Source organism: Macaca fascicularis, chromosome 7 (genome assembly GCF_037993035.2).
Source record: "Macaca fascicularis isolate 582-1 chromosome 7, T2T-MFA8v1.1".
Taxonomy (NCBI): domain Eukaryota; kingdom Metazoa; phylum Chordata; class Mammalia; order Primates; family Cercopithecidae; genus Macaca; species Macaca fascicularis.
Window position 1 is genome coordinate 30324065 of NC_088381.1, and position 15148 is coordinate 30339212.

General features: G+C 38.2%; 1 pseudogene; it reads left to right on the forward strand.

Moving 5' to 3' along the window:
* The first annotated feature begins 13572 nt into the window (after positions 1–13572).
* On the forward strand, positions 13573–14467 carry LOC102146216 (DCN1-like protein 3; annotated as a pseudogene).
* The last annotated feature ends 681 nt before the right edge of the window (positions 14468–15148 follow it).

Below are 15148 nucleotides of genomic sequence, written 5' to 3' on the forward strand. Positions count from 1 at the left end.
ATATTAAAAGTTCTCATATGTGCTGTAATTTTAAAAATCCATTAAACTTTACCTTGACACTTTCCAGATTTATTTTCTCTGAGAATGCCCTGCTTGCCTTCATTTTCTGTCTAACCCCTGCTAAAAATCCCAGTGGATTAATATTATACTTTGAAAAACCCTTGGTCTTGATCACTGTAGTTCTAGTTGAGTATTTTAAGTCCTTTCATTTTGTATGATAAAAGCCTTGCTGAGCACTGGTGTCTTATGATAAAAATGCTGCTCTATACAAATGTTCTCCTATTGGGCTAACTCTTCCAGCTGTGAGACCCATGCTGATCAGTTCAATATAAGATCTTCTACATTACTTCCTCCTGCTGGTGCACAAAGTCCTAAAAATGCAGCCTTTCTCCTTTTATACAGAGATGATGACCATCATCATCATGTCATCATCATCATCATCATCATCATCATCATCATCATCTTCCACTGTTAAAGTTGGGACTTTTCAATTATTTTTAAACCAGTTGTGCTTCTCTTTCAAATATGGTGCTAGTGAAATTATTTTAATGATCAGGGTAAGATTGTAAGGTTATTGAGTGCAGCTTTTCTTGACCTAACTGATTCTAAAAGTCTATTGAAATTCTTCTCCAGACACACACACACACACACACACATGCTTATACACACTAACACACTTTTTTTCTCTCCTAACAGCTATATTCTTCAAAAAATCAAACATTTCTCCAACCAGAAGCCTAAAGAGGGAGGTTACCCTGACCTCTTCTGATTCCCTAGTAAGTGAGAAAAGAATCACAAGGTATTGGCTCCCCGAGGGAGCAGAGAGCAGATTATTAACTGGACCATTTTAAAGTTAGTAGGTTTTTATTCTAGCTTTATTGAGCTATAATTGACTAAATGTATATGTATTTAAGGTGTACAATATGATAATGTGATACAGTAATCATTTCACAATGTATACATATATCACCTCATATTCCAATTTTTAAAAAATATAAGAATACTTAGTATCTACTTCCATAACAAATTTCAAGTATACAATACAGTATTATTGGTAATAACTATAACAATAGTCACCACGGTGTACATTAGAGTCCCAGAACTCATTAATCTTGCAACTGAAGGTCTGTCCCCTTTGACCAATACTTCTCCATACACTGCCCTCCACCCCATCCCCCACTGTCCCCCACACCATGCTCACTTCATCTTGAGGGTTTTGTGCTTATCTCTGCTGGCTGGAGATTCTTCCAGTGTGTTTCCATATAGTAACCTCATTTTCATCTTTAAAGACTCAGATCAATGTCACATCTCAGTGAGGCATTCTCTGATTATATTAACACCATTAGTATTCTATGCAATATATCCTGTTACACTATTGTACTTATTTACGTATATGTTTATTATCTATATCCACTGGAATATAAGCTCTTTGAGGTCAAAGAATTTGATTATTGTGTATCCCTAATGCCTAATAGACAGCATCTCATAACAAGTGCTCTACAAGAATCTGTTGACTCTCTGAATAAATCTAAATTGTTATAAACACATCATTTTCCTCTTTGTCTCTAATCGCTTCCTTCAAACCACTTTCCTTCCAAATTAAACTTCTTGAAAATCAACTTCTTGTCTTCAAAAGCGTGCAGTAGCTTTGCTTTCTAAAAGAATTATATTCCCAACTTCTCTTCCTGAATTTCAAGAGACCAATTTTCTTAACTCACTCTTCTTATGCAAACTTTTTAGCCACTGTTCACCAAAATGAACACTTAGCTGGAAAACCAGTCTTGCTACTTTTTTTTTTTTTTTTTTAGACAGAGTTTCACTCTTGTTGCCTAGGCTGGAGTGCAATGGCACGTTCTTGGCTCACTGCAACCTCCACCTCCCAGGTTCAAGTGATTCTCCTGCCTCAGCCTCCTGAGTAGCTGGGATTATAGGCATGAGCCACCACGCCTGGCTATTTTTGTATTTTTAGTAGAGACGGGGTTTCTCCATGTTGGTCAAGCTGGTCTCAAACTCCCGACCTCAGGTGATCTCCCCGCCTCGACTTCCCAAAGCGCTGGCAGTCTCTCTACTTCTGAGATGGTTCCTTTTTAGTTTTTTATCTTTCCTGTTGTCCTTCCCATGAGGAAGTCTCATCCAGTTCTGCATGGTTCAAGTCCCATCTCCCCAACAGATAACTACCCCACCCTATAGAAAGCTCTTCATTTTCTGCCATATGTATTTGTTTTTATATTGTCATCAGATTAGTATAACATATATCCTATTTCTTCTTTGTGTAGAAAATCCTCCAGAACGTCAAGCCTGAATCCTACTATTAAAATACCCCCTCAATCTTCAATCACATTATTCCGCAAATAGTATGTCTATTTAAATCAAAATTAATGAGGGACTAGAATGATATCCTATGGATTTAATTAGGAATTATAATTTTTTAGTATTAAAATATAGTAAGCAGTTTATGTTATTAACAATAATGTGTCCCCAGACTTATTCCAGGATTGCAGACACAAGTGTTTAGGATAGCCATGCAAGTTATAAAAATTGGAGAAGAGGGCCTGATGTATGAATATCAGACACAGAGGAATACACTGTACTTAAATAATTAAACATGTTCTTTATTTTTCTTGAAACATGGGCTTTTCAGATTATCTTTTCTTTTAGCTTTACTAGCCATGGTGACAGAGAAATGTTTACTGTAAACAATAGTAAAAGCAAGAGTAATGACAAATAGCAACTGCTCTTTGGACTCATTGTTAGGAAACCAGTGAGATATGGTGGGGATTATGAATCACTGTAGCTACACAATTCCTCCAAGGAGGGCAGCTGTAGCATGTTCAGGGAATATTGCAATATAAAAATGGAGACCCAGTGTTCACCAAACTTCTTCTTTTTTTTTTTTCCACTGTGGGCCAAAAACGCATTATCTTCTACGTTAAATTATCCAACTTTTAAAGACTCAGATCAATGTCACATCTCAGAGAGTTCAACAGATCTGGGTCCCAAATCTGCAATCTTGATTTTGTACATTTGCAATACTGACTCATAAAATGTACTATGTTGTTAATCAACTAAGCTACAGGAATATGCACTTCATGCATATTCTTCTTTTTCCATAAGGGTTTAACATACATTCATTTTTTTTCCCTCCTTTTCAACATTAGTCTTGATAAATTACCAAAAGATTAATTTAAAAGTTTGGTATGTATTTTCTCATAACAAAAGTAACATACATCTTTAAAAGTGTGGAAAATACTCAAAAATATATATAAAGTATAATAATTATTCTATACACTGTTATGATTTTCATTCATTTTCTTCCATATTTAATTTGTTATATTAAATAGTCGGGTTTATTTTTTATAAAAAGAATTTCTCCATTAAATTAAAGATTCTTAGTAAGCATCATTTTAATGTCTTCGTAGATTTCTTTTTTTTTTTTTTTTTTTTGAGATGGAGTCTCACTCTGTCGCCCAGGCTGGAGTGCAGTGGCGCCATCTCGGCTCACTACAAGCTCCACCTCCCAGGTTCACGCCATTCTCCTGCCTCGGCCTCCTGAGTAGCTAAGACTACAGGCGCCTGCCACCACGCCTGGCTAATTTTTTGTATTTTTTTTAATAGAGACGGGGTTTCACCGTGTTAGCCAGGATGGTCTCGATCTCTTGACCTCAGGTGATCTGCATATCTCGGCCTCCCAAAGTGCTGGGATTACAGGCATGAGCCACCGCGCCTGGCCGGTAGATTTCTGTTATTTGGATGTGCCATAATGTATTTAGTCCCTCCTCTATCCATGGACAATTAGGTTGCTTCCAGGATTTTTCCTTATAATGAATAATGTTGAAATGAACATTTTTGTGTATAAACTCTGCCTTTATTGTAAATTATTTTATGAGAAATAGTCAATGGAGTCAAATATATTAATATTTTTGAGGCCAAATTGATTTCCAAAAACATTTTGCCAATTTATAATGCCACCAGAATTTGAGAGTGCATGTTTACTGAACCCAGGACATTTGGATATGCTCATGAATGAAAGTTTAAAGGTAATTGATTATTTCATATTTTCACTCCTCTCTTCAAGTCTCCCTTATTTCTGACTTATCTCAGCATACCACGGTTTTTCTTATTTAAAGTGAAAATTGAGGATTCTTCTCCCTTTATCTACAAAATTAAGTCCTTACCCATTTCCACTTTCCTCAGTAGAAGAAATGACCTTTATCCTAAGATTAATACCACCACATGTGCATTAGTTTTCACCTCTCTCTATATCCTTTAAGATCATGTTCTCTCAGGCATCTCTCTTTTCTTCAATATTTTCAATATATCCTACTCTTTTGGTTCTTTCCTCATAGCATATAATAGTACTCAGATTTGTTTCATAAAAAAATCCTTTTCTCATCCTAGTTTTCCCTTCTAGTCCAAATGGGTTCTTTTTAGAAACGATTCTCCTTGTCTGGTATGATCCTTTAACACTCCCTAACCCTAATCCCACCTAAGTATACCTTCCTAGATACAGCAGACAGACCAATTGAAGGAGGTTGCAGCCGAATTTCTGCCTCAACAGAGCTGGCAGTCGAGGCCAAGTTCTGGCAGTAATGGAAGAGAAAGAAGACTGGTATGGTCAGTAAGTGTACTGAAAAAAGGAATAAGCTATCAGTTAGTGATTACAGAATATGAAGACCTAACCTAAATAGTTTAAAGCAGCAGAAAACAAACATGGTAGTAGAAGGAGTAATTAGGGAGAGAAGAAAATACCTGCAATGATGGATGGGCACTAGAAAATACTGAGACTAGCAAGTCTGCTTTATTGAATAACTTATTTAATTAACTCATATTAAACACTTTCTACATGCAAAGTAGTGGGAATATAGTGCTTAAGGGGGTATATAATTCATTGTCAATATCAACAGAAGCAAAAAATTTGGAATGATGGAAGCCAATACAGAAACAGATTGGTAAGGGGTCTTCAGAAGGTTTAGGGGGCTTACAATGCTTATATCAACAATAGCAAAAAAGTCAGTGAAATTCATTTTGCAATAATAGAAGGTATGAAGGAAGAAAATAATGTCATAAGAATGGATGATAGACCAGATGGAGGAAAAAATCAGAAGTAGAAGCTTCAAAGGGTTGGTAGGGACAGTGGTGGGCTGGAATGCTGGGATATAGGTTCTGATGAAAGCAACTTTGGAAGATGCCAATGATGATCATACAGTCAATTTGGATTTTGATCCTGTTTGAAATAAAGACAAGACAATGCCAATATATTTGCTTGTCTAAAACATATTCTCCAACACAGAGGATAAAATAGTCATTAAAAATTCAAATACATTATGGTGATGTATAGATATTTGTCTCCATATTGGAACTGCAAAGCTAATGCAGACTGCATAACATCAGACCATCTCAGATTTCAAGATTGGCTTGATCCCAGCAGATGCAACACATTACAATTTCCTGGTGTAAATCAAAGGGCTCAGACATATTGATCGACATAACAAGATTGCTTGATGGAGCCTATCAAAATAAATCAGAAGCACATCCATCAAATGTCATTTGAAATATTTCAGGGTTCAATCTCTCAAGAGAAAATAATTTCCATTCTAATTAAGTTTTCTGAATTTGAAATCCAACCAGAGCAACACAAATATAATCAAAGTCCTCTTTACTAATTTAAGATTGTGACAATATCTCCATGTGGAACTAGATGGCCACAGGGCCAATCAGATCATTTTGTCCTTTTTCACTACCATTGCCCTCAGCCAAACCAACAGAGTGAGAATTCCCATAATCTTCAAGGTGTTCACAATGATCAGATCAGTGACATGACTGTTCAAGACCTACTCTGACAATGTTCTGTAGCCCGAAAGTAGGATAAGGAAAGCAAGCAGTAGACAGTATCTGCTCTTGGAAAACTGGAAGTTGAAGGACTGTGTTCAAGTCTAGGTTGGACAAGAAGCCATATGTATAACCTGATTTGCTGTGAATGAGAAGTTACTTAATGACTGAAAACCTTTCTGACAGCTATGTTGGTGTTGTGGAATAATGAGAATGAAGGAAGGTATTGAAGTTTCCATCTGAGATAGAGAGCAATTGGTATTTAGCTCTTGGAAGCATATTAAAAGGAATTGTGATGTGAAGTACAGTGACGTTGTGCAGGGACATAGAAGGTCAAAAAACTTGAACTTCAGTGACTCTTTAACATGAATATCATACACACTTAATAATATCTAATGGGTTGGCTGGCTTATTGATTGACTAGTTTACCTGGCCAAATGCAAGGCTTGGAATTATGATTTTTAATCTTGTTGGATGTTCAATAAGGAAACCTTTTGGTTGGGGAAAACTGAACCTTCCTCCTGAGATGGTAGACTCTTTTGGTTCAGTTTCCATTTCAGAACGGTACCATATTTATCAAATAATTCCTTTAAGTAGCATTTGAGGAAGTTATGGGATTTTAACTTTACTCATTTGTAAGTGATGAAACATTTGTTATATCCAAAATAATTTATATACATAAATGTACATTATAATGCACACTAATTTGTAATACAAACATTATAAAGAAAAAATAAATCTCATTTAAATTTCTATCTGTATGCACTGTGCCCTTGCCCTGTACAAATAGAATATATCATCATAAAAATAATTTCATTAAAAATGAACAAAATCATTGTTTTAGTGTTTGCTGAACTAACTCTATTCTGTCTGCCTCCAGGTCATGGGGAATATCATCATATTACTTTCACAAAGTAATATTCTATTTTGGAAAATTCCAAACATACAAGTATGGTATTCTGAAATTTATAGGAAAACCTTAAAATGTTGGGATCTCAAGCTTTGTTTCTTAAATAAAATGTTATTTTCATCAACCTCAAATCAGATTATTGAGAAAAGACTCCACATTTTTATAGGCATGAGCATACATTTTGGAATCAGCTTCTGTGTTTGTACCCTGGCTCTACCATTAAGTAGTTCTGATACCTTGGGCAAGTTACTTAGCCTTTTTGATGCCTTATTTTATTCATCTGAAGAATAGTTAGTTCCAACCTAGAGATGTTGTGGATTAATGAGACAAGTGAATAGGAATTGTAACGGTACATAGTAAGTGTTGGATATGTTTTTTTAAATCTCTCTAAGGAAAACAGACATTCCAAGGGCCTTGGAACTAAAGCATGCATAGACAGAAAATCACAAGCAGATGTGGCTTATATTTGTTGGACAATGAATGCATAACACTTGAAACTCTCTGCTTAAGTTTAGGTTTTAAAATACAGAAGGCAAATAGTGTAACTATTATGGAAAACAGTATGAAGTTTCCTAAAAAATTAAAAGCAGAACAACTGTATGATCCAGCAATCCCACTACAGGTATAGTCGAAGGAAATGAAAACAGTATCTCACAGAGCTATCTCTACTCCCATGTTCATTGGAGCGTTACTCACAATAGCCAAGATATAGAAACAATCTAAGTGTCTTAAGTGTCCATTGACAAATGAATGTATAAGGATTCATCTTTATTACATCATATGTATTATGTTTATATTATATCACTTTATACATGTACACAAAAACATACAGTGGAATATTGTTTGGTCTAAAAATAAAATCCTGAACATGAATGAACCTGGAAGACATTATGCCAAATGAGATAAGCCAGGAAAAGAAAGACGAATACTGCATGGTCTCATTCATACGTAGAATGTAAAAAAAATATAACTCATAAAATCAGAGAGTAGAATGGTGGTTGCTAGAGGCTGGCTGGGGGTTGGGGGAAGTGGGGAGATGCTGGTCAAAGAGTACAAAAAGTTTTAGTTATGTAGGATGAGTAAGTTCTGGAGCTCTAATGTCCAGCAAGATGACTATAGCTTATTGTATTCTATACTTGAAATTTGCTAAGAGTGGATCTTAAATGTTCTTACCACACACACAAAGGTAACTATGTGAGGTGATGGATACATTAAGTAGCTTGACTTTGGTGATTATTTCACAGTGTATATGTATCTCAAAACATCACTTCATATATCTTTAAAAAATAGAGGACAGGTCCCTACTTTTATCATACTAAGAAGATTGAAATAACAGACACTGTAATACAAATTTAGAGAATATATAAATATCTATTGTCCCAGTTCTTGCTAGAATGAGGTGTTTAAAGACTAAGGGAACCCTGGGAGGCCATTAAAAGTCTCTGCAATAGGCTTGGCATGGTGGCTCACATCTGTAATCCCAGCACTTTGGGAGGCCGAGGCAGAAGGATCCCTTAAGTCCTGGAGTTCAAGACAAGCCTGGGCAACATGACAAAACCTTGTCCCTACAAAACTTTAGGTGGGCGTGGTAGTGCATGCCTGTAGTCCCAGCTACTAGGCAGGCTGAGGTGGGAGGATCATCTGAGCATGGGAGATGGAGTCTGCAGTGAATTGTGACCATACCACTGCACTCCAGCCTAGGTAAGACACTGTCTCAAAAAAAGAAGTCTCTGTAATTGAATTATATGAATATCCCAACTACTGCACTAGGTCTGGTAATCCAACATGGATTATTTGCATTCCTGCCTGTGATTTCCACAAAATTATAACACTCAGCATCCAGTTTAACAATATGTGCATAGGTAGCATCTGAGGAGTCTGTCTAGCAACTCTTCTTCTTTTTTTCTAATAAATGACCCCTGTCTCCCTTTTTGCATCACATAGAGATGGAACTGTCAATCAGGATGTCCCATCTTTCCTAGCCAAGGGATTAGCCAGGACAATCGAACTTTCCCTTCAGGAATTGAATCTTGAGTGGAGTGACTCAAGGGCTAAAATGGTTGTTGGTAATTCTTTCAGATGGCCATACCCAGAACCCTGTATTAGTCTGTTCTCACACTGCTATAAAGATACTACTTGAGACTGGGTAATTTATAAAGCAAAGATGTTTAAATGACTCACAATTCCACTTGGCTGGGGAGGCCCTCAAGAAACTTACAATCATGGCAGAAGGTGAAGGGGAAGCAAGGACCTTCTTCACATGGTGGCAGGAGAGAGAAGAGCAAAGGAAGAACTTCCAAACACTGATTAAACCATCATATCTAGTGAGAACTCACGATAAGGATAACAGCATGGGGGAACCACCCTCATAATCCAATCACCCCCCTCTCTTGACACGTGGGGAGTATAGGTCCCTCCCTCAACCTCTGAGGATTACAATTCAAGATGAGAGTTGGGTGGGGGCACAGAGCCAAACCCTATCAACACAGAAGAGACTGTTTTTGTTCGTTTGGTTGATTTTTTTGCAACGGAGAACCCTAGTGCTTTGTTTTCTGCTTCTTCCCAAGCCTGTTTCTGAACTTTTCCTTTGGGTCTATGAACTACCAAATATCCTTATGATAATGTCATTATTTTTAACTTAGAATATATTTCTGTTTTATGCAAACAACACCTAATATCAAGAGGTATTACTTAATACAGTGAAGTTCACTTAATGGTTTTCCCTATTTTTTTTTTCAGTGGCTGATGTAAATTCTTAAAATACAATGTACTAAAAAGAAAGGATATATTTGATTTTTGTAATAAATATTTTTAATACAAGTAAATATTTGTAATAGAAGATCAGCACTGAGCAGACTAATAGAATAGATGATGTATGAAATAGGGGAGAAAGCCAGATGGGAAGAGCTCTACTTCAAATTTTCCCCAGGAATTGAGTATTCCTCTTACTTTTTCTTGTTAAGGACCTTGATCAAGTCGCTTAACCTCTCTTTCAGAGTCAGTTTCCTCATATGCAATGTGGAGATAATAATGCTGTTATTAAAAAGTTTCTATAATTATTGACTGAGATGATGCATAGGAAAGTGCCTGGCATACAACTTAACTCATGTTATGAACTTTATAAATAAAAGTCATTTATTATTATCTAAAGAATTATTCAGGTATTTCTCCTTTAGCAGAGAGCGAGGTCTGTATCTATCTTCTTTGCCACTATATCTGTAGTTCTAAGCAAAATGCTTAACATATATGATGCTAATTAAATATTTGTTGAATAAATGAGTAAAATAAATAAAAGCAAAATAATAAACAGAGCCATTTTTGAGACTACATCACCCTTGATATTTAATTTGTTTCTGGTGTTATTCTAGTTAGATTTTAGAAATTACTAATTTTCATAGATAATATTTTAAATACATGTATCTTGAAGTTTTAGGATTTACTGCAATTACTGAGTAGTTAGAAAGAGGGGCAGTGGGAAACTTATCTTTTAGCTGTTGAATATTCTACCACTTGTTAGCATTTCTTATAAATGTCAACATAAGAGGAGAACGGAGGCTTAGAAATATAGTCCCTGTTCAGTGTTAGGTGCCCACTCATTGTCCACAGCATATCAGGAACATGCACATGTCCTTATCATTTAATGGGGTGCTCTTTTTTTTGCCTACTGTTCTTGTGTGTCCTATTTTTGTCCTAGCAACCTTACAGAGACTTGCGTTTTAAAAGGAAGACTTAGGGAATATTGTAAATGTTCTAAGTAATGGCATATATAGAAGTTCAAATACACTCTTAGATTTAATAGTAGATACATTATTCCACAGCTTACACACACAAAAATGGTCAGGCCGGCAGCACATGACCCTTTGGGGAGTATACATTATGTTAAAAATGTAGTATGCATGCCTGTATTCCTAGCACTTTAGGAGGCTGAGGTGGACAGATTACTTAAGCCCAGAAGTTCTAGACCAGCCTGGGCAACATGGAAAACCCTGTCTCTACAAAAAAAAGAAAACATACAAACCCGGGCATGGTGGTGTGCACCTGTAGTCCCAGTAGCTTGGGAGACTGCAGAAGGAGGATCATCTGAGATCGGGAAGTTGAAGCTGCAGTGAGCCAAGATTGCACCACTGCACTCCAGTCTGGGTGACAGAATGAGACCTTTTCTCCAAAAAAAAAAGTGTATCTAAATATTTGGTTTTATACATTTTTTCAAATATTGCTGTTTTAAAATAATTGTTTTTAGCGTTAGTTGAGTGTTATGGCACAAATGACGCATGCTAATTTAGGTCATACTCACAAAATTATAAGAATATTACAGATGATTTTATTGTTAACATAAACATTAATCATTGGTTCAACATATCTATATACATATTTATATATGTGGTTTACATATATGCACTATATATTGATATAAATGATATTGTTTTATCAAAAACTTACATGCATAATAAAAATCCAAGTGATAAAAGTTTATTCAATGTAAACTAAGTTTCCCTCCCAAGGCAGACCAAGACCCACTTCCTGAATGCCAAAGTCCTACTCTTCAGAGAAAATTGCCATCACTAGTTTTCTCCTTATTCTTGCAGAAATGCCCAACATATATATGTTATTTATGCATATCACTTTTTAAAATTCAGTATCAGAGCACTTTTCTGCACTGTGCTTTTTTTAACCGCTTTATCATGGAGATTTTATTCCATATCAGCACATATTAAATGATATATCTAACAATGAAATATGAATGAAAATGTAGTGGAACCCCTGAAGCACTAAGACATGATTCTCCTGCTGATATAATCCTACTTCCCATTTTATGGATAAAGAGGCAGGCTCAAGGAGGTGATGTGAAAAATGACACAGTGGCCTGGTGCAGTGGCTCACGCGTGTAATCCCAGCGCTTTGGGAGGCCAAGGTGGGTGGATCACGAGGTCAGGAGAGCGAAACCATCCTGGCCAACATGGTGAAACCCCGTTTCTACTAAAAATATTAGCCAGGTGTGGTGGTGCATGCCTATAGTCCCAGCTACTCGGGAGGCTGAGGCAGGAGAATTTCTTGAAACTAGGAGGTGGAGGTTGCAGTGAGCCAAGATTGTGCCACTGCACTCCAGCTAGCCGATAGAGTGAGACTGTGTCTCAAAAAACAAAGCAAAACAAAACAAAACAAACAAAAAGAAAATGAGTCAGTAACAGAGCAAGGACTAGAGCATTCTGGTTCTCAGTCCTGTGACTTTGCATGACACCCTGGAGATAAGTTCAAGAAGTCCCAGAAAATCTGCATCTGGGGAAAACTAAAATATTAAAAGGAAGAGGAAAAAAATCATGGATATAACTATGATGAGCCATTCACACGATTAAATTGCAAAGGGTTCAGGGATCCTGTGTTAGAAGTTTTGCCTGGAAGAGCTTCTATTTCTGACTCAGTTACCGATAAAAACCTGGAGCAGATATTTAGAGCCCTCTGGAGTCTTGCTATGGTTTGAGTCTGAGTGTAATGAGATGCCGCTGCAGTTGCCAGCTCTCTACTTAATTACTAGCCAGTAAGAAGGAACCAGATTCCTTCACCTGCCGCTCTAGTCCCACAGCTGAGCCTCTGCCCTGCTGCGCTCCTAGCTTGGAGAGTGGTGGGTCCAAGGGACCTTCTCTATAGGCTGCCAAGAGTCTAGGCTACTTTTGCTGAGGGTTGTTCTGTTCTGTGCCTAAGCCTTGGGTCCCAGGTCAGCCCAGTACATCAATTAGAGCTCCAGGGGCTCTTTTCGTATAAATGCTCTACCTAATCAGGCAAGATATTTTATAAGCTAAAAATTCTATGGAGATCTTGCGTTATCAAATACATTGGGGAGACAATCATTTTCTATTATTTTTAATACCTTACTTTTCTCCTAGGCTAAACTAACTCACCAGGGATCTAGCTTCTATCTGGAAGCCCCATCTAACTGTGTCTCACAAAATAGCCAAATTTCTCCTCTATGGGAACTTTTCTGAGCTATCTTTAGCAAACCACCATTTAAGTTTACATATAACTGTGAATTCAGAGGTATACCATTCTTCTAATAGATTGCTATAGTTTAACAGACTTAGAAATTAAAACATTGAAAATATTTAAAGAAGCCAATGGATCCTGACTTTCAATTCAGTTCTGTAAACTACTTTTGAGACCGTACTTAGTATATGTAAGAGTCAATATTAGGTATGTGCTGGAGGCCCCTGTCCTGGGAGTCTAGCTCTTCTGTTACCATTCCCTGAACTGTGTCTGTCCCTGAGCTTAGACTGTACTGCTACACTGCTCCCTGCACATGACAATAACCTATGGGCAGTTTTCCAAGTTTAGGATTAGGGTTGGGCAGGGTGAATGATCAATATAATAGTTTCTACCCCAAGGAGCTCACACTCAAGCAAAGAATGTAATGCATGGATGAGTAGCTATAATACAAGTAGACATCCTTTAGCTATCACTTATGCCTTGTGGGTTTTAAGAGGGAATACAGGCCTTGGGAGGTGGGGGAGCTTCCGGTTGGCCAACAATGAAGAGGTGGTGGCAGTGGTGGAAGAAGAGGTGGCAGCGCGGGTAAGGAGCCTGGAAACGTGAGCGGGGAGGGTAGGTGGTTTGGCCCCCATGGACCTCCATCGTCTCTAGGAAGCATTTGACTGGAGGAACATTTGGTGCAGCTGCTTTTGGACAAATTCTTCTGTTAAAAAGCCAGTTGATGCCACTTGCTTTTGGAGTGGTGGGTTGGCTGGCTCCTCCAGCTGATGGCATTTTGAGGTATGTGGGCCAGCTGTAGCCAGGGCATCCAATCCGGAGGGGGCCGCTCTAGAGGTAGGGCCACCAGCACAATGGGTCAATGTGTCACAAAAGTGCAAGAATCCCTCATGGACCCTGGGCAACACGAATGGAGCCCCTGACCCCAGGAGCAAATTGCACAGCAGGTGGGGTGCAGGCCACCGGGAGGAGCAGGTGCCACCCTACGGCAAGCCAGGTGGGAACATCCTCATCAATGGGACCAAGAAGGTGGAGGCTGCTGCTGAGGCCTGCCAGCAGCTGACGCTCAGGAGAGTCCACGTTCAATGCCTTCCTTGCATTGATAGTTGGAAGAACTGTTCAGGTGCTACAAAGATGAGCAGAAGGTTGCAATTTTGGAGGAAGGGATGGAGTGTTTTTGCGATGACCTTTGTGTCGACCCCACAGAATTTTGAATGCTGCTCTTGGCTTGGAAGTTCGAGGCTGCAACCATGTGCAGGTTCAACAGGAAGGAGTTTTTTGTTGGCGGCAAAGCAGTAAGTGCAGACGGTATTGACGGAATCTGTGTACAGTTCCCTAGCCTCTTCACAGAAGCTAAACAAGTGGATAAATTCAAGGATCTCTACCAGTTTACATTTCAGTTTGGCCTGGATGCTGAAGAAGGGCGGTGGTCACTGCACCGGGAAACAGCCATCGCACTGTGCAAACTAGTCTTTACCCAGAACAGTCCTCTGGTATTGGACCAATGGCTGAAATTCCTAAGAGAGAACCCCTCAGGGATCAAGGACATCACCCAGGACACTTGGAATATGTTCTTTAACTTCACTCAGGTGAGGTCCTGACCTCATCAACTATAGCAAAGATGACGCCTGGCCAAGCCTCTTCGATATGTTTGTGGAGTGGGAAATGGAGCAAAGGAAAAGAGAAGGGGAAGGGACAGGTACACTCAACCCAGGGCCTGAGGGCTTGTGTCCCAAGAAGCAGACTTAGTGGCTCTGTCCCAGGAGCAGCAGCAAAGATTTGCTACTGCCCTGCAGCCAACCAAGGCATTAGACCTTTCTGGAAATTACTGAAGATCTGGACATTTTCTATTTTACATCTTTCTCTGCCTTGTATCTGAAAGGGCTCTAATATGCTTTATTATATTTTAGGCACTTTTTTAATTTTTTTGTTATTTTTGTTTCTTTTTTTGGGGGGGAGTCTCCAAAAATATTTGAACCTGGCTACATACATTTTGTGTATTTTTGTTTGAAATCTTCCATAGAATGAGCTTATTATTTATTGCACAAATTAGATTTGTGTCTGTGTCTGTGTGTGTGTGTGTGGCAGGGTGCAGAACAGGGAAGGGGGATGGGACTGTTAGGTTGAATTAACATCACCGGATGATACAATGTCAGATCTCAGTTTTGCATATTGTTTCTCAGGGCAGGTCTGTGCTGTGTGTAGCGCTGTTTACATGGTTGAATTTAGGTTGTCATGATTATTTTAAAATATTTTAATGGCAACATTGACTGTTAACCATATTGCATTAATTCCCAGACGATTCAGAGCTCTTGGAAAGCCAGGGCCAGCCAAGAGCATTCTAAGTCTGGTGACAACCCCCTTTTAAGCTAATTTATCCAAAACCTTTATTTACCTCACTTCTTTTTAATTCTTTCTTTGAACTATTGC